Source organism: Desmodus rotundus, chromosome 10 (assembly GCF_022682495.2).
Source record: "Desmodus rotundus isolate HL8 chromosome 10, HLdesRot8A.1, whole genome shotgun sequence".
NCBI classification, from domain to species: domain Eukaryota; kingdom Metazoa; phylum Chordata; class Mammalia; order Chiroptera; family Phyllostomidae; genus Desmodus; species Desmodus rotundus.
The window spans coordinates 81,961,629-81,989,266 of record NC_071396.1 but is presented as its reverse complement, the minus strand read 5'-3'; positions in this window follow the sequence as shown (position 1 = coordinate 81,989,266).

Below are 27,638 nucleotides of genomic sequence, written 5' to 3'. Positions count from 1 at the left end.
TAGTCTGTTTTCCTTCTGAGTCCACGTGCTCTCTCTGCCAAACTGGTTCACTTTATGGATTATCTTATGAGTTATGAGTTGCCATGCTAAACAAATAGAAATACAGGATTTTAAGTTGAAGTAGAATTTCAGATAAAAGATAATTTTTATTATAAGACTGTTGCATGCAGTATTTGGGATATTCCTTATACAAAAATCTTGTATGCTGTTTATTTCATTATTTATTTGACACGTTTAACTGGGTGCTCCATATTTTATCTGACAGCCCTAACTATTGCATAGATTAGTCTTTAACAGAATTCAGCTCCTTTTCATTAGTGTTCTCGCTGTCTCGTCTCCCCACTGCAGTGAGGGTCTTTCCATGTAAAATAGTTTTAGTGAAGTGCTGGGAGAGAGAAAAAACACCAACAGTAGGAGATGTTTTTAAACACAATTTATTTTTCTTCCTTACATAATAGGAAAGTTCACTGCCCTTTGTCTTCAAATCATTTATTTTTAATTGGTATTGATTGACTCTTATTACAAGGAAATAGAGAGAGATAATCTTCAGTGTAACTTTGAGTAAATTTAAAATGTCTTGTTTTGTGATTCCATATATTGATTTTGAGAGATAAGAATTTTCTTTGGCATTAAACAAGAAGGCAGAATAAGAAAACAAAGAGTGATAAGTTAGAGAAAATTAGTCTTGAAAAGGCTACATTACCTCAAGACCTGATTGTTTTTATTATTATTATTCCCTTCGTCTAGTCTTCCTATTTCTTTGGACTAGTGGAATAAGCCTAAACTTCGTAATTGGGAAGACTGACATCTTATTAACTTCATAAATTTTTGTAATTTTTAAATGTTCTGAGTCCTAATTGATTTTTGCAGCCTAATATTTTCTTCAGAAATTTGCTCACATAAAGCTTTGCCTCTCACCATTCTGTATGAAATAGCAAAACAAGCATATACTTTATTTTGATTGCCTATATCTCATGGCAAAGTTAATTACCACAATGATCAGGATTTGTCTGTCTCCTTTTTCAGCACAATTATCCCCAGCACTTCAGTTTCTAGCACATAAAATGATACAATACAAATCTTTTGCCTGAAGAGCGATCTTTACTTATTTTCATATAGAAATAAATGGCTAAACCAAATTCCAGAAGGTTCTTCTGAAGCTTTAAAGATGTGCTGTATATAAAGAATTAGGACAGTGCCTGGCTCATGCTATGTAGAAAATGGATGATTAATTATATTTTTACTAACATAGGGCACACTCCCTGATATGTAGTAGTAAATCAATGGACTTTAATACTCTTTTCCTTCTCAGTTTCTTAGATTTATTTCCTGTTTTAAATTCTTAGTTTTTTTCACCCTGAACACAATCATGAAAATGCAGAAAGATACTAAGAACAATGAAAAGTCTACACATATAAAATATTAATAATATATGGTGTTTGAATTGTATGTGAAATTAAATTAAAATGCTTGGCACTGATAGCACAAAATGTAGGAGAAAGTTTATGTTTCACATTGTTTTAAAATTTTAGCGTCTTGGGGATAGTAGGGAAAGTGCTCCTTTATGTTAAATATTGCTAAGTCAAAGATTCATGTTGTAGTTTCCTGAGCAATTAACAAGAGCTTACAACTAACAATATCATAGAGAAGAAAAATTTTAAATCACTTAATCAATCCCAAATGGGCAAGAAAGAAGAGAAAAAAATTGTAGTGCAAAAGATATAAATCCCAACATATAAACAATTCCAGTAATTCCAAGGCAAATAAATGATCAACTAAAACATGGTCATTATGTATTTAAAAATAGTAGCTAAATATAGTCTGCATTAAAAAGACACACCTGAAATTAAAAAGCACAGAAAAGTGTATTAAAAATGTATGGGAAATATAACAAACAAAACAACAAATAAGTTGATAAAGCTATGATAATATCCAATACGACATCATGACAAGAATAATAACTAGCACTACAAAGAGACTTCACCCTGACATAGGGTCAGCCTGTCAGGGGGATCATCGATTCTAAATCTGTGTGCATGGAATAATATAGGTTCATAGTAGGTACAGCGAACATTGATAGAAGTAGATACTACCACAAATATATTGGAAAACTTTTTACATAATTTCCTTGGTAATAGAACATGACAAATACAGTAAAGATATAGAAAATGAGACAAAATGATTTTTTAAAAAATTGAACCCGATTGACATATAGAATGCTACCAACGACTGAAGAATGCATATTCTTTCTATGTATGCTTGAAACATTTACCACAATTGATTATAGGAAGAGCCATAAAACGTGTATTAACAACTTTAAAAGATTTGATATAATACGGAACAATTTGTTTGTGCCATGATGGAACTATGCTAGAATCCAGTAACTAAAAGAGTACTGGAAAATCCTCAACTTTCTAAAAAATAGCAACCTTTCCAAATAATGTAGTTCTAAAAGAAATAAAAAGAAATTGTAAATATTTTGAACTGTATGATGATGAAAATGAGACTTGGTGACCTTTTTGGATGCAACAACAATGTAATTTGAGAAAAAAATGGAATGTGTTGGTGAATATGTTAGAAGCAATCTAAGAAGCCATCTCTAAAAGTAATTAACAAAAAACCGCAAAACCTTAAGGCAATTCCATGTTCCTGCCAAAGTCTAGAGAAGAAGACAGGATTTCAAGTGTGATTGTGTGTGTTTTAAAGTATTAGAAAGCTGATGAAGCAATCTAGATTTAAGGGAACAAAATTTCCAAGAAGACAGATTTTGAGAGGTCTTCTTCCTACTGCCCCTCTACCCCTATCCCCGTGCCCTTCTGCCCCCATCCAGGGGCCTTTTGAGTGTGGGATGTAAGTAACACACAGGTCACACTCAAAGTGAGACAGAGTACTGAAGAGCATGAAAAACAGGAAAACATTAGGGAGACTCACAGGGGTAAAAATCAAGTAAAAACAAATTAGAGAGCACTTGGGGATCAGGTTCAATGTGAGAAAGGAGAGAAAGACCTGAGTCTGACAGTTTTCAGCTTTTACTTTTGTGATATTTGCTGAATTCAGAAGTCAACAAGACAGATCTAGCAAGTCAGGAAGAAATCTTACACAATCTAAAGACTTCCCGTTTCTGAATCCACCTGTGAGGAGTTGGACATCACCACTCCCTGGCCTCACTAGTAAAAAAAGCTGAACAGCTTGACACAGCAGCTCCTCTCGTGTCCATTGGAGGAGGAATGACACAGGGTCAATCACTGTCCCCAACATTGGAGACAGACAGAGTCGCAGCTTCCCTGGAGCACAAACTCAGGACAGGAAATCAGGTGGCAAGAGGAAAACCTGAACATGTAACTGACCAATTGCTAGAGGAGCCAGCAACTTGGAGAGTTAAAAACTCCAGCGGATCATGTGGTAGGAGGGCTGCTAATAATACAGTACTGGGAGCTTTGCTTTCAGCAGCTTGAGCAGATTCCCGCGGTAAATATCAGAGAAAAATCCCTGTGGGCTTCAAGGTCAGGGGGACAAGTAAAGGAAGCATTTTAAAATATACCAGGGGAGCACTCTTCTTAACAAGGCTTGCCCTCTGGACAAACTCCTCCACCAGAGCCTAAACTGCCGTAGTCCTTTAGGAGTCTAACTCGCCAGCAGAAGGAAAAAATGCCCAATCCCTGCCCACTCTGACCACTGCCTTCTGCCTTATCAGGGGGAAAAACATCTTCAGAAACACCTGAGATGTTCACAGAGGCATTTGTGCTCATCAAAGACTGAGGCTTAACTACAGCGTCACGGAATGCTTCCCTTCCCCCACACGGAGCTAAAGGCCTATTTACCTCGAACATCATGACTATCAAGAAAAAATGACAAGGTATGTCAAAGTCAAAAACAATAACAACAACACACAATTTGAAGAGACAGCAAGCATCTCAACCAGACATGACAAGAATGGTGGAATTATAAGACTGGGAATTTAAAACAATTATTATTCATATGCTAAGGGGTCTAATGACTAATGTAGACAGCATGCAGAACAGATGGGCAAAATAAGCAGAGAGATGGAACTCCTGAGAAAGAACCAAAAAGAAGTGCTAGGGAGAAAAAAAAACACTGAAACAGAAATGAAGAATGACTTTGATGGGCTTGTTAGTAGATCAAATGTGGCTGAGCAAAGTAGAGCGGAGTTTTCAGCAGTCACTTAGCTGTGAAAAGTTAAGAGGTCAGTGGAAAAGAGGACACTTTGAAAGACCAAGGATCTAAGGGGCAGCTCCTCAGAGGTTATGTACGACATGACCTAGGAATGGGTTGAGCAGACCAGAGCTATGTTTTATCGAAGCTACAACTGAAACTGAGACCAAGTCAGTGCCTAAGTGAATCAGGATGATTAGATGGCTTCCTCCCTATCTGGCTGGCAAAGAAGACAGTAAACCTCCATGGGAACAATAACCGAAAAAATGCCCTACATAATGTGTGGTATTCATTCAAAACATTAACAAAATTTGCCAAGAGAAATGCCTAAATGATGGAAAGTCAGCAGAAAAATAATAAAAGTAGACAGTAAAAACAAACACATTAGTAAAACAGATTTTGTTTTTTGTTAAACAAGTTATCAAACAAGGGTTTTAAATAGAAAAATTGAGGAATATATGGGGAAAATAGATGGACTATGAAGAATTCCCTAAGTTATTGGAATTTATATAAAAATATCAAATTAAAAATATAATACTAGTATTGCAAAATACAATACCTAGTAAGGAGAACCTTGTGGATAGATTTAACAACAATTGAGTGGAACAGAGTTCTTCACCTAGAATATAGGTCAGTAGAAAACATATAGAACAAAATACAGAAAGGAGAAGAAAACACCAAAAAGGATGTGTGTTTGTGGGTGTGTGCGTGCCACTGAACTATCTAACATATTTGTAATAAGGCCCCTAAGAGGAGAGAAAATTGGGCAGAAGCAATTTTTCAGGATATGATAGTAACTGAAAATTTCCCAAAGCTGATTAAAAATTTCAATCTGTAGATTCCATAAATCCTGCAGTCCAATCTTCAACCATTAATGAATAAAAGAAAATCATAATTAGGCGTATATCCTAGTCCAACTGCTGAGAACCAAAGACAAAGAAAAAGTATCTTGAAAGCAAAAAAGGGATACAAGATAAATTAACCTTAAAATAGCAGCATATAAGATCATTAGCTGACTTTTACACAACAGGAAAATGATCAAACCGGAGAGCAATATAATGCAGTCACTAAAGTGTTAAATGAAGATAACTGCGAAACTATAATTCTTGACCCAGAATAAAGTCTTATAAATGAAGACAAAATAAAATGTTTCATGCAAACTTACATATTGCTAATATCTGTCACAAGCAGAATTATACTTAAAAACGTACTAAAGGGAATTCCCAGGCAGAAGAACACGATCTCAGTCAGGAACAGAGAGATGCAGAAAAAGGGTGATGAGCGAAAAAGGTAAATTTGCTAAAATAGAAACAAGAATAAAAAGGAAAAACATATTTTTTGTGTATCCATTAAAGAAATTGGATTTGTATTATAAAACATCATCGGCCCCATGTAGTTTTAATGGTCATTTAGTTAAATAAAGATATATATCACACCAATATTTTAATTACTTCAAAGAATTACTTAAAAAATGAGCACACTTTCTACTTCATTTTATGGTGCCAGCATAATGTTTAAACTGAAATCTTATGAGAACATTGAAAGATAGGAAATTAGAGGCCAAACTCTCTCCTGAACATAAATGCAAAATCCTAAATAAAATACAAGCAAATGGAATTTAATAATATAAGACATAATTATATACTATAATTTCTTTCCATGTCTTACATCACAGAAAATTTGTAGTCAAAAATCAACCAACATATTAATAGTAACAGAAATATTGGAGGAAAAATATGATCATCTCAATAGATATAAGATAATCCTTGATAAAATATCATGCCATTGAATTAAAAAAATAAACTTAGCTACAAAAATTTCAAGAAATTTTCTTAACTTGATTACTAATTCTATAAAAATTAATAAAAATATAATTTCTAGTGAAATTTTGAAGTATTTACCTTAACAACTGGGCAAGTAGATGCCCACTCTGTCCACTGTTATTCATCATTTCACATGAGCTTCTGTTCACGGTAATACAACCAGAGAAAAATGTAAGGCAAAGGAATGAAAAGGAAAAAGTCAAATTGCCATTATTCACATATGACATGATTATGTTCTTAGAAAATAGAGAATAATACACAAAGTTTAAGAATTTATCAATAAATTTGGCAAAGTATTTGGATAAAAGGATAATACAGAAAAAAGACAAGAAAATAAAATACAAAATTACGACATTTACGATAGTGTTAAAAATAAAAAATATTTAGGAAATTTCCAGTGAAAAGTGTAAACCTCTTCATTTTAGAGAAATTTTAAAAGGATTATGTAAGTGAAAGTCTGGATCACAATAATAATTTGAAGGACACAAGGACAAAATCAAGGGGGAGGGAAAAGATGGGGGAGGGAGGTAGGACTGGCTGGGGTGGGTGGAGGGATGGGGAGAAAATGCAGACAATTGTAACTGAATAAAAAAATTAAAATTAAAAATAAAAATAAAATAAATAAATAAACGTTGTAAAGATGTTAATTATCCTAATTTGGTCAGTAAATTCAATATAATTCCAAACAATTTTGTATACAGAACATATAAGAACTACAAATCAGTATGTAACGAGCAACTTAATAGAAAAATAGGTTAAAAAGGAAGACAAGTATTTTACAAAAGAGTATGTGCAGAGTCAACAAACATAAGAAAATGTGTTGAATATCACAAGTAGCAAAGAAAATGCAAAGTTAAACCTAAATAAATATAACATTTTCATTAAACTGGATAAAAAATTTTAATGATATCAGTTGTTGGTAGGGCTATTATATGATACTGGTGGAAGTAATTGATATAACCATTTTGGACACTTTTTTCAATATCTTGAAGAATAAACATACACATATACTATGACTCAGTAATCTATTGTCCTATGTATATACCACAAGAATGGTGTATATGTATTAAACAAAAGGCATATACAATAATGTTCATAGCAATGATCCTGTTTGGAAGGATCCCCAAATAGAAACAACCCTAATGCATACCAATAGTAAAGTGAAAAATAATACTGCATGTTCATTTAATAGAATACTAGAAATCCATGAGAGTGAATAAATTACTACATAAACTAACCTAAAAATATGATATTAAACAGAAGAAGGTCACCAAAAAAAGTGCATACTGTATAATTCTGTTTGTGTGAACTTGAAAATTAGCAAAACTAAATGCTAAAAGTCAGGATGGTAGTGACTTAAGAGGCTATCTCCTAAGAGGGATAACGGAGGATGTCTGATAGTGTTCTATTTCATGAATCTCCTCAGTCATGAAAATTAATTGATCTGTGCAGCCATGTAATATGAAAAATAGAGACATTTATTGAAGAAAATGCAAGATACAAGAAACATTGTACATAGGACAATGACACTCAGTCCCCTTCAAAGTAGGCACCTGGGGACCTCACACAGTTCTCCCAATCACCATCAGCTGCCTCTTCATATTTTCCTGAATCTCATCGACAGTCTGAAATCTCTTCCCTTTCAAAGGTGATTTTAGTTTTGGGGAAAGCAAGAAGTCACAGGGAACCAAATCTGGACTGTAGGGGGCTGAGTCACCTGGGTGATTTGATGTTTCACCAAAATACTCTGCATGAGATGTGATACATGAGCTGGCCTGTAGTTGTGATGAAGCTGGCAATCAGAAGTTAACCATAGTGCAGCTTTCTGAATCATTTGAATAATTTCCATGGAGAAATGTTCAAGCTTAACGCAGAATCTGATACAGATACGTTGCTCTACTCCCTTAGTCATTTTGAAGCAATGGCCACACAGTACACATGCTCACTCAATGGTGTCTACCACCCCACTGACTAGTACAGTGGAGTCATCATTGTTCACACATACACATTCCAGTCCACTCTCCTTGGCTGCCAGCTTACATCAATGGTGTACAACAGTTCTCAGTGTATTAACAATGGCTGGACTTTTTCCAGACAGACCTCATATACTTATTATATATGACATGTTATATTTTAATAAAAATTTATTTTAAAAAGATACAACTGCCCTGCCCAGTGTGGCTCAGTTGGTTGTAGCATCGTCCCCTAACCAAAGGGTTTCAGGTTCAGTTCCACATCAGGGCACATGCCCAGCTTGTGGGTTCATTCCCTGTTCCAGACACATGTGAATCCTGGTCCAGACATGCACAGGAAACAGCCAGTCACTATTTCTCTCTTATATCAATGTTTCTCACTCTCTTCCTTCTCTCTCTGAAACCAATGAAAAAATGTCCTCAGGTGAAAATAAAAAAATAGATACAACTAACCTCACTTCTGTCTTTGACTGTCTCACTTCTTTTAATATCCAAAAGATAATATTCCCAGTATTAATGAATGAATTACTCCTAATGAATGAACTATTAGGAAATAGGGAAAATATTTTCCTAATATTTTTCAATATAATATTGAAATATTAAATATTTCAATATTATAGTAAATATTTCCTAATATAAATAGGAAATATAAATATTTACTATTTCCTAGTAGTAAATATTTCCTAATGTTTTCCTAATATTAACTGCTCCAATATTATTGAAAGTTCTTAAGGTTACTTACATAGTTCTTTAGCTCAGTACTCCTAAAAGGAGGAACTCATAATCATTGTTTTGTTCTTAAATCATACACAGCACACCATGACATCTCCTCTTCCAGATCCCAGTCTGCAGTGGGAAATTTTGCTGTGCTTGTTTCTCCATTAATAAATTCTGAAAGGACCTTTGCCACTATTTTGAAGTTCTTAACACCAATGTATTATAGAATCTGAGACAGTGGAATACTGCTAGCGCTATGGGAAAATGCCATCATAATTATTTGTAAAAGTGGATTTTTTTAGTTATATCTGCTAGCTCATTATAAGTAGGAAGCATTCTCACAGATATTTTGCCATCCAGTCTGTTTTATTTTTCCCCATTTAAGAAAGATAGAGGTGTAGCTAACTCAGAGGAGTTGTAATGGCCTCTGCTTTTGGAAATGGCCCATTTCTTTGTCCGTAGATATGAGAATGTGTCCAATTCCCCTGTGAGATTTTAGCAACTTTGAGAAAAGTTTACAAGTGAGTGAATGAAGTTTCTGTCATTTTCCCTCAAAATATAATATCACTTTCCTCTCACTTATGTGGTCTGAAATCAATCTAAAATTCAGGTTCTGTCTACAAAGTAAAAATCCATAGAGGTATGAAAAGGTTGTGAAATGTGACTATGAATTCCAATAATCACTTGGTGTTTCCCATAGGAAATGAAAGAAATTAGAGAAAATTAGATTTTGCTGAACTAATGAGGCACACAGGAAAGCTTTAGTTTTGCCTCCACTTTTTCGTTGAAGCAAGCAATATAAGACTGCAGCTAATTTTTCATTCACTTTCATCTATTTAAGTCATAAATCAGATAAATATAAAAGTTCACATAAAAATCCTGTAAGTGAAAGGGGATGCAGAGAAGCATCTAGCATTTACTCAGCACCTATTGTCAATATATATTTCGCTCAGAAGAATCTTATAAAATAAATATGATTGTGACTTTTACAGACAAGTGAACTAGATTTGGTGGATTTAAATATCATTACTCCTCATGTACATTACAGAGCCAGGAGCCTACATTCTTATGCCAAACTGTTGCTATTGCCCAACAGTAAACTGAGTCCATGTTGACAAATGGTCGTTTGATCTTTGTTGCTTTACTTCAGCTCTCCTGGCCTTTACCACTATGCACACTTGCACTGTAGTTTATAGTGTAAATCACTTCCATGTGTGCCACACCTTATTCAGTTTGTGACCACGTGGCAACTTTGTTTTGGAAAATGTGTAAAATATTTCCAATTTATATTATGGGCTTTGGATTTTATAAATAGCTAAAACATATTTAAAAATCAATTTGTACCTACAAACCTATAATGCAATTAGAAAACATGTCTACAATAATGTTCACATCTTTCCAGCTGAGTTATTGAACAATAAGAAAGAAACACTCTGAAATGAAACCTGGTAACAAAGCATAAAACCATAAACCATAGAGCTCTCTTACACAAAGGAGTTCATCACTTAAAGAGATAGATAAGGTAGGTAGTGATTAAGTTCATGGATTTTGAAATAGAGATAACCTGTGGATTACTATATTTCATGAAATCTAAGACATTATTGATGGAGAACTAACATTACTTTATAATGAAGGAAAAAGTACTACCCAATAATTTTAAGACATCTTTGATGGTATGATGCATCTTGACTTCAGAGTGCTATATTAAAAAAAAGAAAAACTACATGCATATATGCATATATATACATATATATGTACATATATATATATCATTGATGACATGAAGAAGCCATGTTATACAAACTATAAACATTTTAGTGGCTGCAATAAGATAGAAATTTATTCCTCATGAATGTGCAGAAGGATATTCTTCATTTTGGCTGCCTCCTTCTGAAAACTGATTCAGAGATCCAGATTCTCTATTTTGGGTCTGGTCCATTCCTAATATGTGACTTTCAAGGTCCCTGTGCTTATATGCACCATAATGATGGGAGGGAAAGGAACCCGAGGGATTTTGCCTAAAAATTGCATATGAATTTATCATTACTACTCATCTTTCATTGATAGAACTAAGTCACAATGCCACAAAGCAAGTTGTAAAATTTCATCAAGCTGTGTGTCCACAAAGAAAAGGAATCGGGTTTGGTGCACAGACTACACCCACACCTACCAATTTAGATTCAGTTTTGTCAGCAGTGTCCATGGTACTCTCCACTCATGGCTGTTTCCCAGGTCCATTTGGTGTGGATGGACCACTGGGTGGACACATCAAGGGCAGCTGCCCAGAAGAGATTCAGATCCACAGTAGACTTTCTGCGTGCACGGTTTTAGCATTTACTACCATAATCCTTTGCGATTTGATAATTTGTTTATTTGTTTATTACTGCAGCAGAATTTAGTCTAATATGATTTATGAGCTCAGATTCCTCATTTTATTTGTTAAAGACAAAAATGGTTAGTAACAGAGTAGCTTTGGGGATTAAATGTGGCTCTGCCTCTAAGCATTGAGCACAGTGCTTGGCATATAGCAGCTAATCAATAAATAAAATTTACTGTTCTTATGTTATAAAATCATTAACAATCTTTACTCTGATTTTACTTATATCATTTGCAAACATTTACATAATTATCCTCACATTATACTTGCAAACTAATTTTTACTTATGTTATTTCATCTTTTAAATTTGCTGAAAAAATGCAATCCCCTAGCATAGCCTTGATACAGACTGAGAATGCTTGGAACCCTTCATACGGAGCACAGCACTAAGGTGATCTGTTTATAGACACCAGGAAGAGTGTTGGCAATTGTAACCTCTCTACCAGGGGTTGTGTGAGAGTGTTGGTGTCTGAATTAGGATGGGCAAAAAATTGACAAAATTTAGTCCTTAGCTAATCTAGAAAATTTATTCTAACCAAAAGTTTTCAGGACCCATGAGAAAGCAATACATTTGCTGCAGAAAGAAGACAATTGTTTTAGGTTTAAATATGCCTCCTTGATATAAGGTGCTGCTGGGTTGACTCTAACTCCTTGGGGACCCCATGAATGAGTGACGTCCACAATGTCCTGTCCTAAACCATTCTGCTCAGCTCCTACAGACTCATGCTCATGGCCTTGTTTATGGAATCCATCTATCCCATATTTGGTTTTCCTCTTTTCCTGCTGCCTTCCACTTTCCCCAGTCTGATTTTTGTCTTTTTCCAAGAACCCTGCTTTCTCTTGAAGTGCCTAAGTAGCACAGCTTGTTTTGTTACTTTTGCCTCCAGCAACGTTTCAGGTTTAATTTGCTCTAGGACCCACTTGTTCATCTTCCCAGTAGCCCAGGGTTTCCTTGGAGCTCCCCTTCAATACTATATTTCAAAAGAATCATTTTTTCCTATCAGCCTAGTTCACTGTCCAACTTTCATAGTCGTGCAAAGTCACTGGGTATATAAGGATGTGGACAATTGTAGCCTTGGACTTCAACAACACATTTTTGCTCTGGGTTATCTTTCCTAATTCTTCCAAGGATGCTCTTCTGAGTCTTAGCCTTCTCTTAATTTTTAGCTACTGTCTCCATTATATTTGATGACTGAACCAAGGTAAGCCAAATCTTTAACAATTTTATGGCTATGTTAAAGTTGTGTGTAGTTGTGACTTTTGTCTTCTTCATGGCTAAATGCAGTCCTGCTTTGGCACTTTCTTCTTTCACTTTTATCAGAAGTCATTTCAAATCATTCTTACTTTCTGTCAGTAAAATGGTGTCATCTGCATATCTTCAGTTACTGATATTTCTTCCACCAATTTTCAGTCCTCCTTCTTCTGAGCCTAGTGAGCTTTTCATGTATGTTCTGCATACAGATGAAACAAATAGGAAGATAAAATGCACCCTTGTGTGACACTTTTCCCTATAGGAAACCACTTGTCCCTTCATATTCTGCCCTGACAATGGGCTCACGTCCACAACATAAGTTGTACATCAAACAATCAAGTGCTGAGACATGCCCAGGTCTTTAGAGCACCCCATGGGTTTTCATGATCTGCACTAAGGCTTCTTCTGCTGCAATTCTTTGGAGCTCTGGAATGCTTTATCTTTATGCTAATATTGCTCCCACTGTGATACCACCATCCTCTGAATTTTTAGAAGCCTATGACAGGCCTCTCCTTTTATATAGGAAGCTAAGAGATGCTCAAGTGTGCTTTGGGAAAAATAATAAGACTAATAAATATTTTATTACACATGAAACTAAAGGGGAGGCATATTCTGTAACTAGCTGAAATATACCTACCATTCAAGAGAAAATGAAAAGATGAAACTGGAACACATTTTGATGTCATTATGAACAAAATTGATTGCATTGTATTTGGAAAGAGAAGAAATGGAATAAATGAGCATTTAGGGTCAAGACATAGTTCTGCCTATCTGTGGTCCATTATTTTTTTGTTTTGTTTTATAGCCCTTCTTACTTTTTTTTTTTTTTTTTAATATAATTGCCATTGACCAAAGTCTCTCTTTAGGGCAAATACATAAATTAAGTTTTATACTTCCAAAAGTGCAAATAGACATTTTCTAAAGTTAAATTATTATTCAAAAAATAACTTCACTTTATGGGATTTAATGTATAGCCAGGTGTATTTTGGGGTGAATGGCTATAACTACAGATTAGTCACCTGCTCTTGTCTTTAATACATCACTGCCTTTTATTCTGATATTATTTCTTTTTCGCTTTCGCGCTGTGATCAACTTCCAAGTGAGCACCATGCGCAGTAAAGACATGCAGGTCATACAGAACTTGATGTAAATCCGGCCCAGTGTGCACTAACTTTTAGATACTTTTGTTATCCAACTGTATAACATAATCACTGTATTTTGTACTTTTTAAAGGAAATTATGAAAACTAGTAATTCAATTGATTTCTATAAGATAGTTCAAACTGTCTTCACCACTTCAAAACCATTTGACTGTTTTACGGGAGCACCTTTGATTCTAGAGAAATTATTCACACTTTTAAAAGTAATCACCGATTTGTACAAAGCAGATATTGATTACTATAAGAAAAATGTATTGTCTTCTGTAAAATCATACTATTTTAAGATCTCTTTGAAAAGTGCCTATAAACTGAAGGTGAAATGATGACCTTGTAAATTTTTACACCCATCTGACACCGCACACAGTTATTCGAATATATTGACTATGTTCTCTATGCTGTACTTTACAAACCCATGGCTATTCTGTAACAACCAGTTTGTACTTAATCCCTTCACTTTCTCCCCCATCCCCCAACCACGCTCCCATCTGGCAACCGTCCAAATGCTCTCTGTATCCATGAATCTATTTCTGTTCTTCCAGTTTATGTTGTTTTTTAGATTCAATCTTTGACATGTATTTATTGCCATTTTCTGTTCATATTTTTTTATCTTTTATTTACTTTTCTTCTTAAAGTAAACACTTTAATATTTCATGGAATGCTGGTCTGGTGGTGATGAACTCCTTTAGCTTTTTTGGTGGGGGTGTGGGGGAAGCTCTTTGTCCTTTGATTCTAAATGATAGCTTTATACAATTTTGTTTTTACTTCCAAGGGCTACTTGCCAGCCTTGTTATGCTCTACAAGTTGGATCTCATTTTGTGGTTGCCCTTTAATCACCGAAGGTCCCTTTTTATCATTTCTGTACTAATTGGTGTTAAAACACTTGACAATCTATTGTAATTTAAGTTTCATTAGCTTGCATCTCTGTCCCCACTAGAAGATTAATTGAGATGTTAAATAAGACTACAACCTAATAAGAATGCCCTCTCTACCCTACCTGTATCTCTTCTCCACTAGGTAGCAATATGAGTTCTTGAAGGAAGCAAAACATGGGTTCAGTCTTTGTGTATGCGAAGAAATGTGTTATCTTTGATATTTTGAAGATTAACGGTCTCCCTCCAGCCTATGATTGTATACATAGAAGTTGAAAGTAAAATTATTTTATTTAATTGATATAAATTTATGCCAGTACTTGTATAAAATCAAAGAACAGTTAAATTTCTTAATCATTCAGCCACTTAAATATGAACTTTATCTTTAAAGGGAGGAATTTTACAAAAAAAGCACACACACACACAACTTAGGATATAGATTTTTAAAAAACTAATTTATAATTTTGTATTTATACTTTTCAATTACTCTAAGACATCTTAGAGTATTTAGTAAATACTCCTAAAGGGGGGCTTCAGTTTACCTCATCTCAGACTGATGATTCTTACACCCTTTAAAAAACAGCTTTATGAAGATAAGGTGTATATGTTATAAAAGTCATCCTTTCACAATACACAGTCAAGTGGTTCGTTATATATTTACTGTTATGCCACCACCATCCACTCTCTGTAGCGGCATCTCATTCATTTTCCTATGTTGTTATTGCAACATTTTATATACTTCTTGACTATATTACTAAACATAGCTTATATATTTATTTCCTAATTATTTAATAAAACCTTATTTCTCTGAACACGATTGCAAGTTCATTATTGGTTGGACATATATGCTTATAATATGTAGTTCTGAATGTAGCAACAAAGTAAAATAGATGTGAAATTTCAAAATAAGCATCAGACAGATCACATCAGGTTCATTTTGTACAGAAAAAAACTTCAACTTTCTTTGTGTAACTCATTACTCATTGTCTCACATTCATATTCTATCTTTAGATCCTGTGCTCTGTGCTGCCGAGAGGTATATTGTACTTGATTGAATAGTGTCCACCAAAATTTTTATCCTAGAGCTTCTTCAAATGTGCTCTTATTTGTAGACTCTTCTTTGCCAACATAATCAAGGTAAGTTGAGGTCATAGTAGATTAAAGTGGCTCCTAAATCTAATATGACTGGTGTCCTACCAGGAAACTTGGACACAGAGAGAGAAAAGAGAAGGCCTTCTCCTAGCCACAGACCATCATGGGTTGCTGGCCACCACTGTAAGCTACAGAGGCAAGAGAGGACTCTACGCTTGAGCCTTCAGAGGGAGCATGGCCTTTGTGACACTTTGACTTCAGGCTTCTAGTTTGTAGAGAACCATGAGAAAATAAATTTCTCTTGTTTGTAGCCACCCAGCTTATGGAATTTGGTGTAGAAGCCCCAGGAATCTAATATAAGGACCCAACACTTTGGAGTGTCTTCCTCAACATTTTCTGAGTTCCCTTCTTGTACGCAGGTCCACCTGCGTCCAGCTGTACTGCAGGTGGTGTGACTCTAGCTTGAATAAAAATCCCTCTGAGCATCAAGCCTTCATCCACTTCCAGACTCTGCAAAGCCTTCCACTCCCAGTATATGGGGTGGAAAATGCACATTAAGAGACTGTGATTCACGCCCATGGAGTCATCCTCCTGTTCCAAGAGGGTGGCTTGGCAAGAGGATGGAACTCACTGACTGTCATAACATCGGTCTGTGTGTGAGATTGTACAAGATTAGGCCTCCAGATGGTGCTAATACATTGATTTTGAGTGATTTTTAGTTCAAGGCTTCCTGCTTATAGTGGTTTATCATTGACCCTTGGCAGTAGTTGTGTGTGTGGCTTCATGTGCTGGCTGGCTCTCACCTTATCTGTGTTCTGACCATGGCGCTGAAAGCACTTGTTTGCAGCACTGAAGCTGGCAGAAGTGCAGTGGGACTCTTTAGCCTGTTGATCTCCCACCTCATGCACCCAAAGCAGTCACCCCATCCCCTCCACAAGCTCTTCTCCATAGGCCTGTAAGTCCTCTAAGAAAGACCAGACATATGTCAGTCGAGAGCTTTCAAGATTATCCTCTGCAGCTCCAATGGACCCATTCAATTATGCCGCCAATATGTCACAAGGGTGTCAGAAGTCACAAATAACCATCAAAAACCACATCCAAGACCCATGGCAGACAGTGAGATTTAAATTTTGACCAAGCTCAGAGGCCACAAATTAGATATGAACTTACAATAATAAAGAACCTCTGCTACCCTTACTGCAGCTGTCTCCCTCGGCCTTCACCAGGAATGTGAAAATGGCATCTGGTAGTGAAGGTGGGAATTGCTCGGAAAAAGAAAATCAACAGGCTCTTCACATACACCCAACCACATCTTAGTGTGGAAAAAATTAAATCATGTTCAGAGTGTTAATTAGTTGCTGCATTGAGACTGTTAATAACTTAAAAATGAGGGGTTTTTTTTAACTGTGTAATCGGCAACTTTGTGTGTCACCCTGTGGTAAGAGACGGACTGCTCTTCATGGGACCAGTTAAAGAGCCTGTGAGCAGAAAATGAATTCCTTTTGGTTACATTCTGGGAGTTTTATTAATTTAGGATACCAGTCAAAATGTCTTTCATCTAATAGATGTCAGAGGCTGTGCGTGGTGATACATAGCGTGATACCGGTCATGATGTGCAGCGCTAAATGAAAAGAGGGAATTAAGTTTTCTCTAAAGTTTTTACAGTGCATTTTCTTTCTTGCATAGATTTTATAGCCCAATACTCACAGTTTTCCCTGAAGAATTTCTAAACAAGCTAGAGCTAATGTCTTTTTATTCCACCTTCCCTACAAGCATCTAGCCTTGGGTAAATCATACTGCCTGTGTTTGCTTTGTACCCAACCTCTGAGACTGCTGGAGGAACCCACACACCTGAGCCAACTGGTGACGCTGCACGCACATTCACGGTGCACTCTTTATCAGTGCTGAGCAGAGATTTCACCTGAATTACGTTGCAGTAGGTAATGTTCCTTCTAATGCCCTGCAAGAAGTAGTTTATCTTCTGCACTGGCTTTTCTTTCGTTCACAATTCCTTTTATTCTCAATAGGTGATCTAGCCCACCATTTCATAAGGAAAATAAAATACATTGAGAAGCCCAGTTCTAGTTACCAACAATCTTATCTGCATCTATATATATATATATCTTTCTTTCATTAAAATGGAAGTTGCATCACCAATGTCCTACCCTAACTATTAAGGGCCTCATATTATTAACTCACATTCCTCTCAAATATTAAACTTCCCCTTTTATTCATGGAACTTTTCTATCTTCATATGAGTTTGTTCAAATCCCAGCAACCATAGCAAATGGAAAATAGAAGAAGCAAATTGTTTCATGTTAAAAATATGATAACAATACATGTAGAGAAGCACCAGACAAAAGAAAACTGAAATAAATATAAAACACATACAGATACTTACATATTGCTGGTTGGAGCATGGAATAATTGAACCTTCATTGGCAGGCATTTTTGGAAATATCTGTCAAATTCACAAAATCATATACCTTTTTTTTTCTTTAATCCTAAATCTGGGGATTATTCCAGAAATATGCTTGTAGATACATAAAGGAATATGCACAAGTTTATTTACTGCAGTATTGTCAGTAATTAAACAATGCGAGTCAAGTCCATTCACTGCTTGCCGCCACAGTGGGCCTACATTTCACTCAGAGGATATATCCAAGTGCTGCCAAGTGCTTGTTCTTTTCTCTTTTTTCCCCATTTTCACCACTGTCCCTTTCCTGACCATGCTCCAGGCACACTGACGTCCTTGCTGTTTTTCCAACATGCCAGGCATGTGCTGGAATAAGGTCCTTCCCTTTAATTGGAAGACTATTCCCATGTCATCTGTTCCTCCCACATAGAATGTGAGTTTCATGAAGGTTTTAATTTTTGTCTGTTTTGTTCACTGACAAAGGTTTGAGATAATCCTAGTACATAGGAGGCATTTAATAATTTGTTGAATTAATGAATGAACCAAGTGACCCATTAAAGCTGAGTATTTAGGCAAAATATAGTACAAAAAATCAAACAATAACTATGCTTCATGTGATTCTGTGGAATATCTATTAGTTATATGTTAATGAAGAAAAGGATGCAGACAGTGGTATAGTATGTTACATTTGTGTAAAATGTGATAAAAGAAAAATTGATTCTTTGGGACTCTCTGAGCTTCCTGGACTTCCTGGAAGTCTATTTCCTTTGCCAGATTAGGGAAGTTCTCCATTATTATCTCCAAAGAGACCTTACAGGCAAGAAGGGGCTGGCAAGAAGTATTCCAAGTCATGAAAGGCAAGGGCCTACATCCAAGATTACTGTATCCAGCAAAGCTATCATTTAGAATGGAAGGGAAGATAAAGTGCTTCTCAGATAAGGTCAAGTTAAAGAAGTTCATCATCACCAAGCCCTTATTATATGAAATGTAAAGGGAGTTACCTAAGAAAAAGAAGATAAAAAATATGAACAGTAAAAATGACAGCAAACTCACAGTTATTAACGACCACACCTAAAACAAAAACAAGAGCAAACTAGGCAAACAACTAGAATAGGAACAGAACCATAGAGATGGAGATCACATGGAGGGTTGTCAATAGGGGAGGGCAAGGGGGAGAGGGGGGAAAGGTACAGATAATAAGTAGCATAGATGATAGATGGAAAATAGACAGGGGGAGGGTGAGAATAGTGTAGGAAATGTAGAAGCCAAAGAACTTATAAGTATGACCCATGGACATGAACTATAGTGGGGGGGAATGTGGAAGGGAGGGGGTGGTCAGGATAGAGTGGAGTGAGGTGGGGGGAATGGGACAACTGTAATAGCATAATCAATAAATAAATTCAAAAGAAAGAAAAGTTGATTCATAATTGTTTGCATTTCCATAAAGAAACTCTAGAAATATGTTAATATTAAAATTTTTAGTAATTATTTAAATACCCATTGTTTTGATCTCAGGCATGTGACCCCACCTAACTGCCTGGAGGGAGACAACCCTCCATGTGATCTCCATCTCTATGGTTCTGTTCCTGTTCTAGTTGTTCGCCTAGTTTGCTCTTGTTTTTGTTTTAGGTGTGGTCGTTAATAACTGAGTTTGCTGTCATTTTTACTGTTCCTATTTTTTATCTTCTTTTTCTTAGGTAACTCCCTTTAACATTTCATATAATAAGGGCTTGGTGATGATGAACTTCTTTAACTTGACGTTATGTAGGTCAAGTTATTAGGTGTGGAGCTAGAAAGTATAGGCTAATTGGGCAGCCTTGAATCCAGCTCTTCACTACATGGAAGAAGAAGAGAATGAGTTTTTGTGAACAGCTGAAAGTTTCCTCATGGTCTCTAAGAAAGTACCATACGTCCACATAGGCCAGAGTGCAAACATCCTGAGTTCTCCACAAATTTCCGAAACTCAGGGCTTTTTCTTTTTTTGGTCTTATACTTGAGTGGCAACAGCTGCTTAAACCCTTAAATAATACCAACTGTCCAAAGTTCTCTCTTGTTTTGTCTCTATTTTATTTTGAATTATTCATATATCTCTGCAATAGTGCTGCTGTTAATACCTCCCAAATGCTTGGCCCAGCCTTTATGTTATCCTTTCAGCAACTGTGCCTTTCCGTAGCTTTTGGATGTCACAGGCTTTGAAAGACTTGGTCTATTTCAATAGCAGCCAAATATTCCTTCTTGCCACTTCTTTGCCTCAACTAAGGTTGTATGTTTCTGGTGTCTTGTTTTTTTCTGTTGTTTTTCTAGTCACTTGTAGCCCTAGCTTACAGCTGGCTTTTGGTTGAGGAAACTCCCATGGCTGCATGCCTCTCACGTGACACAGGGTCAGGAAACGGAATAGATGACCTCCTTACCCTCCCACAGTCACTTTCCAATCATGTCTTTTCCCAAAAGTCTTGGATCCTTTCACATCTGACAAAAGTCCCCATCATCAATCTATATTCTGGCCCCACAATTTTTTCATTGACGATCTTAGCTCCTGCCCACTGTTTTTCTCTGTGCCTTTGCCCTGTAGGTGGGTGTTCCTTTTAACATCTTGACATTTCAGTGTTTTGATAATTCTATCAATTGAAATCCCCATAGGAAATACTATCATCCCTTATGAATCCTAAAAAGAGATTTTTAACAAAAGGACAACTTATATAAGGAAAGACAGTTACAAGAGAAAAATGATGAAATAACTGGAGAAAATCAAATAAAAATAAAAGTAAAATAGAAAAAAATCAAATAAGAAAGCAAGATTGTAATAACTATGAAAGAGGAAAAGAAAGAAAGAGGTCTCAGTTCTGCCATTTATCAAGCATGGAAAATGATCATATCATGAACAAGGCTTTGTGATTACAATCCGGTCTTCAGTTGAACAAACCAACTCTTTTTTTTCCCCAAACATGACTCTTCTTCAACTTTCCGAGTGGTGGGCTCTTTATATATCTCTCTATTAAGGGGTAGAAAGAGGGCCTGGCCAGATGGCTCAGTTGGTTAGAGCACCGTCCCAATATGCCAAGGCGTCGGGTTTGATCCTTGGTCAGGGCACATACAAGAATCAACCAATGAATGCAAGAACAAGAGGAACAACAAACCAATGTCTCTCTCTTTCTCTTTCTGCCTGCCTCTCTCCTTCCTCTCTCAAACCAATCAATAAAAATTTAAAAACAAAAGAACAGAAAGGAGGTCAGTCAAATAAGCAGGTGTGCAATAAAAGTTTGTGGAATAATTGACTGAATAAATAAATGAATGACTAATGGAGAGGCCCAATTAACTTGCTTGTTGGTTTAAATCTGTAATTCACAGAGCTGTTTCAACGAAAGGGACTCTCAAGAAATTGGCGCATATCCCTCAGTGCTGTCCATCACAGTGTTGTAAACTAGGTAGACACATTCACCCACACACTCTTCATACCTGGATCTCACACACCCCATAATCTGTGATTATAAAATACGGTTTTATTCTTGTTTAATCCTAAACTATAACAGACAGATCAAGAACCTTTAAGCCTCCTTTCTAGAAATTACTTCTCAGAAGGTAAAAAATATGACTGACTAGTCTTTCAACCACAGTTTTGTTTTTCTTTTCCTTTTCTACCTCCCACTTAACCCACTTCAGCCATCTCAGGATCTTTGCCTGTGCTCATATCTCTTGCTGCGGTCTTTTCACAAAGCATCTTTGAATCAGTGATCCTTCTCACCTTTTAGGTGACAGCTCAAACATTACCTTTACAGAGAATTCTATCTAAGGTAGCTCCTTTTCACTGTGTCGCTTTAAAGAAGATCAGAGTATCACTTTTTATAGAACTTATTACAACTGGAAATAGCTGATTTTTTGTTTACCTGTTAAAATTTTTAAATATTTCAAGTTTTACTTACTGGAAGTTTTCCTCCCCTTACTAAATTATAGACTCCTGTGGGAAAGAATCCTGTTTGTCTTATTTACTGTTAAATCCCTGGGGTCTACCGTTATACACTCTTTTAAACATCACACACAAGCTGTTACTATCATGCACATAACTTGAGATCAAAATTATAAAATTCATTGATAGCACACACTGTATATTTCTCTCTATATAGTAATATATGATATACACGTGTATAGACAATGATACTGTCAAAAATGTACATTGAACACTACATGTAGAAAAAACTCCTTATATTTTGAGAATCTACAAATAAGAGGGTTGTATGCTCTTTATTTGAAAGAATATTTTATGATATTTTTTTAAAGCATTGACTTGTGCTTAAATTAGCTAATGTGAAAGCATTAGATGTATTCTCAACTTTTACTTGTTGAGTTTTATTGCCAGAGTTCAAACATCACTCCATCAGATGTGGAATAAAGGAATCCTGTGCTTTTACCTTCAGAACTTCAAAAACGGAAATTCGGCCATTGAAAAATACAATATTTATTAGAATGAAGGAAAAACAAGTTCTATTTATTTCTTAAAATCCTTATGCATTTAATAGGAAAGTACAACAGCTTAACAGTACAACACAAATTAGTACATACTGATTTTCTGGCATCCAACATGCCTGCATTTTATATTATTTCCATGTTTATGTTTGATGTAATAAAATTTGTTTTCTCATTTACTTTATTCATGATAAATTCTAGGGGACAACCTGTCATTTTGGGGGGGGGATGCTGAGCTATTTAAGTTGTTGCAGCTGATAAAATATATTAATCTTTTCAGCTGTTGTAGCAAAGCCTGCTCATGGCTCTGTCTCTGGAGAATTGGCCCCTAATACTCTGTAACCCATGAAGGACTCCCGTATAGTGATATGAGCCTCTTAGGTCCAAAACATCAATAAAAATATGAAAAGGGGAATGCATGTTTGCTTTATGTCTTAGATTCCTGATATGTCCCATCAGGTTCATTTCTTTTATTCTCTCTTCATGATACTATATAACATTTTACCTTCAGTGCTGCTGGCGATTTTGATGCCAAACTTCTTAAAAGTTTTACTAGCATAGAGGTTTAAGAAAGGAAATAAAGTGGACTAGTAAAGCCTGGCCTTGTGCTTGATGTCGATCTATTTTTGATAAGACTAAGACAAAGGAATTTCTATGATGTTAGAATACAGCAGAAACTCTTCACTACTCACACACAAAAAATACAAATAACCATAATCTGATAGTAAAGCTTGGTGTGGTAACTCTATTAAACGATCCCTTTCAGCATGGATGTAGATGTTTATTTCTGCTTGATATCTTACAACTTTTGCTGACACCAATCTCAAAAATTTAGGGGAAAGGAGGTATTAATATTCTGGTTGTGCTGCTTGTAACTTTGTAAACTCTCCCAGACAGATTCCCTACATGAAGAATCCAAGCTGCACTTCGCAGATGTGTTTGGTTGTGACTTACCAGAACCTGCTCCAGTAAAAAGGATAGAAACAACATTTTTTAAAAGATAGTTGAGGCAGTAACATAGTGAAGCAATTCAATTCTAGTATTAAATTGGTGAATTTGAACTTGATCACCTAGTTTCATTCCAGCTCTGATAGCACATGGCTCTGTAAATAGTATTATACATAAACCATGGCATTTTATGAAACACACGAATAGTAAAGGCCTAAGCTAAGGCCACTTGAGAGTTGAACAGGGAACATAGTAGTAGTTTAATGTTACTTCAGGCTTATAAATGCTTGAAACTCTCAGCAAACTTTTAATAAAAGTTTCAAATCACTAAGGGCTTGAATGCATGTAGTAATTTTATAGTCTTTTTTTGTCTCTTTCCTCTTAGATAAGTATTTGTGGGAGTTTTGCTGATCAGCCAGTAAACTCCAAGTCTGAGAAAAAGCCTAAAAAAGAAAATGCTAAGTCATGAAGGATTTTTTTAACTTAAGGTAAAAAATGTTCTTATGCAGAGGAATAGGAAAAGATATTGAATATCTTACTGTGAAAATGGTTGTACTAAGTGTTCCCTTTCATTCAATAGAAAGCCTATTAAACATCTATGCAATTTATCCAAAGTCAGTTTTACAAGTTGCTATATTATCTATACACCACAGTGCTTTTTAGTAGAATTATCCAGCAACTTTGGTTATATCCCTGCTAACAAATGGTTTATTTTTTCTAATTTTATTATATAAATATGAATATAATTTGATCCATATTTAATAGACAAAACTAATTTAAAAGACTAGAAACTTTCTTGCTTCAAGTTAAACTTGGTACAGAAAATTTAAAAGTAAAAATAGCTAATAAGTTTGGGTATTGATTTGCATACAAAATTACCAACATTTACTGTGGCCCTGACCCTGTGAACATCTTGTAATTGGGCAGGAAATTTCTGAAGTTAAGACTTTATCATGAGCTTCACTTTTTTTCTATTGAGATAACATTGTTCATACAATTGTAGTGCCTGAGTGTTCCAGGAAACTACTGCTTTATAACAACTACCTCAAAATTTAGTGGCATAAAACCACAGCATTTTCACTATACCCAGAGATCCCATGGGCCAGGAGTTTGGACAGGTACAATACCATGGGGATGGCATTTCTCAGCTTCACAAAGTCTGGAACCTCAGCTTGAAAATCTCAGCTACTGGGGGTGACTCAAGGGAGCAGGAACTAAAATAATCCAGAGGCTCTTTACATGCATGTTAGTACCTGGGCCAAGGAGACTCCAAGTATTGGCTCAGAAAAGTCTGCTGACCTGAGCTCCTGCCTGAGTCTGCTCCACATGGTTGGGCTTCCCTAAACTAGGATGGCCTGAAGATAGTTGAACTTCTCATGTCATGTCCCTGTACACAAGAGCAAGTGTTCAACCAAAAAAAAAAAAAAAGCTGAAGACGCATGACTTTTTGACTTAGCCTTGAAAATGTCAGAGTGACTTCTACCATATACTCCTCTTGGTCAAAGCAATTACAAGCCCAACCAGACAGAATGGGAGGGGGACTCACCATGCAATAAGGCAATTATCAAAAAAAGCATGTCCATATTTTAAAAACAGCACCCTCTGGTATCTAAGAAATTATGCTTTTAGTTAGTTCCATAGTCTATTCGCTGATTTCCAATAGTTATACATGTATTTTCATATAACTGAAGTTAAATATATATATACAGTTAAAGTTAATGAAAGGTTTTGAAATCAAAATCTATTTTTATTACTAATTTAACTGAATTGAGCAGTACATCATGGGAAGAAGGTCATTCTCATTACTAGGTCTCAGGTGGAACACTCTAGAATTGTGAAAAAAGCTTCTTGGTATCTTGCCAGCGTCTTCCACAGAGCCTCATAGACTGATAATTTGTCTTTCAGTTCTAGCTTTGCAAATTTTAGTGGTCTCATGAATGGCTTTATAGACAATAAAATCTCTTGGATAAGCCAATTTATAAATTTTGATGGTAACAGAGATAGTTAAGACCTCCAAAGGGAAAAATGTTTCATTTCATATTATCCCTACCCCAAAATTAATACTTTTTCAAGGAATGGGATAAAAATCTGTGTCTCATATCATATGACTTGCTTTTTATGTTGCATGTGGCACATGTCACATGTATGAGTCACAGGCATTTATTAGAAACAATGAATGAAAAAGGTAAAAAGGGAGGGAGTAACATGGGCAGAAAGGTAACAGCAGTATTTTGGGTGGAAGAGTGAGATATACTGAAAAGAAAAGTAATTTGACTATATGGGAAGAATCATGAGTGAAGGAAAGAGAAATACACCACTACAAGAAAGTGTCTCTGGTCACAGGAGGAAGGGCACTGGGCACCTATAGCAGGGAAGATAAGACTAACCAGAACTAAGTGTCCAAATATAATATGATTCCATGAGGGCAAGTGTAGTGTAAGAACCTACCTTATGCTGCATCTTGGTGAAAGGGAATAAAATTACATTCCAAGTGCATGCTCAAGACTACTCTGGACTAAAAAGCAACAAGTAGCAAATTATGCTTTCATCTTTATGATTGGTGAAGATGGGAGCTAATGCTGTGACTTGGGTAAAATTGTTTATCATTCTGATCCATTAGAAGAAACACCCTAACTCCTCCCATAATTTGTTAAATCAGACTATAGTGATGATAGAAGACCTTTTCAAGCACTTCCAACTTAGAATGTGCATACTAAGAGCAATTGACTATCTTAATTACAATGCACTTATCTCTATGTCTTCAGTTAAGATCTTAATATTTAATTCTCTATAGTATATCCCCAAGATTGTTATCATGGCAAATACATCATTTCCTAGACAGTGGATTCTACATGGTTTAAGTTCGTTGCCAACTAAGAATATTTGGGATCTGTGATAGACATAGAAAAGTTTTGCCCTCATTGTGCTTCATAAAAGGATTTAGTGACCAGCTGTCAGGAATGACAGCTTTCAGCTTTTGCTCCATTTTGAGAAGCCATGACCTTTCCAGAATGTCTATGGCCAATGTCTCACGGAGGCAGGGTCTAAAACTCCCAGCTTTTGGGGACAACTCTCATGAGTCATTTAACATCAAGTTTCACTGTGAGTTCAATCCAGGCTGTCGCCAGACCCGCACAGCTGCAGTTGCCCTTCTGCCCATTCCTTCTTTCTTCTTCTCTTTACAGGGGTTGGTACTGAGGTCATTCCATAATAAATGTCTTGTATGCTATTCTCCACCACAGCATCCATTTCTAGAAAACACAACTTTTGATAGAATCTTAAAAATTGAGGTTAATCAAACCTGAATATAAACTATCAGAACACACTTAAACTTTAAAGATATGCAAAAACACATTCTACTCAAAAGGGAGTAACATTCTCTCTGGGAAAGAGTTTCTCTTCCAATTGATTATGTCATTTTGAATTATAATAACCCACTTGCTGAAAATGGAAAGTGTCAGTGTCAATGTCAGTACAAATTTCAAAAGCATGCTTGGAATAGTGCATTGAGTAGGGGCTTGAGAGATGTACATTGATTTGCTAGATAATCTGCTGTCATATAACATAATGATAAATATAATTGTTAGAAATGCTATAAAATATGATAGTTTTATGCAAGGTAAAAAGACAAGTCTTAACAGCAAAAAAAAAACCCACTTAAAATCTTTCCTGTATGAAAATGAACTTCAATTCTCATAAAGATGACTAGTGGATTATAAATTCTTTTCAATGGCTTAAAAATAAAAAAAAAAGGGGGGGACTAATCTGGAATCTATAATGAAAATCAATTGCCCAAATAAACAAAAAGCATCCACTTTCCTTTTAAAGTAAAAAAATATCAGTTTCATCACTTTCTTTCCCTGTTTCTTAGTTCAGTATTTTCTTTTTATATTTGCAGTATGTTTTTATATTTTTCAGCCTTTATTTTTATACTGACATAGTACATAAATAATTCATTTGTGAATATATTTGTGCTATATTGCTTTATTCACTATTTTTCTTTACTAAAATAGTAAACACATTCTAGAACACATGGAGACTTTTACCATAAGTATATAGTTCTTAAAAAATTGGAAATTCTCATTAAAAGCCATTAAATAAAAAAGTGCAAGCTTGTTTTTCTTTTTTGTAAGCAATTACTATATGCATTTTAATCTAAAATATATGATTGCCACGTATCTTAGAGAGCATCCTTCTTATTTTACTAAAAATAAACACTATTATAGCACAATAAAATTAAACATTCATGTGCTCCTTTACTAAAATATGTACTTCTATTTAATATCTTTTATTGTTTTTATATATTATTTAATATGTATTGTATATACATATATAATGCACTTCATATTGGTGTACTAGAAATTAATTTTACTAAACA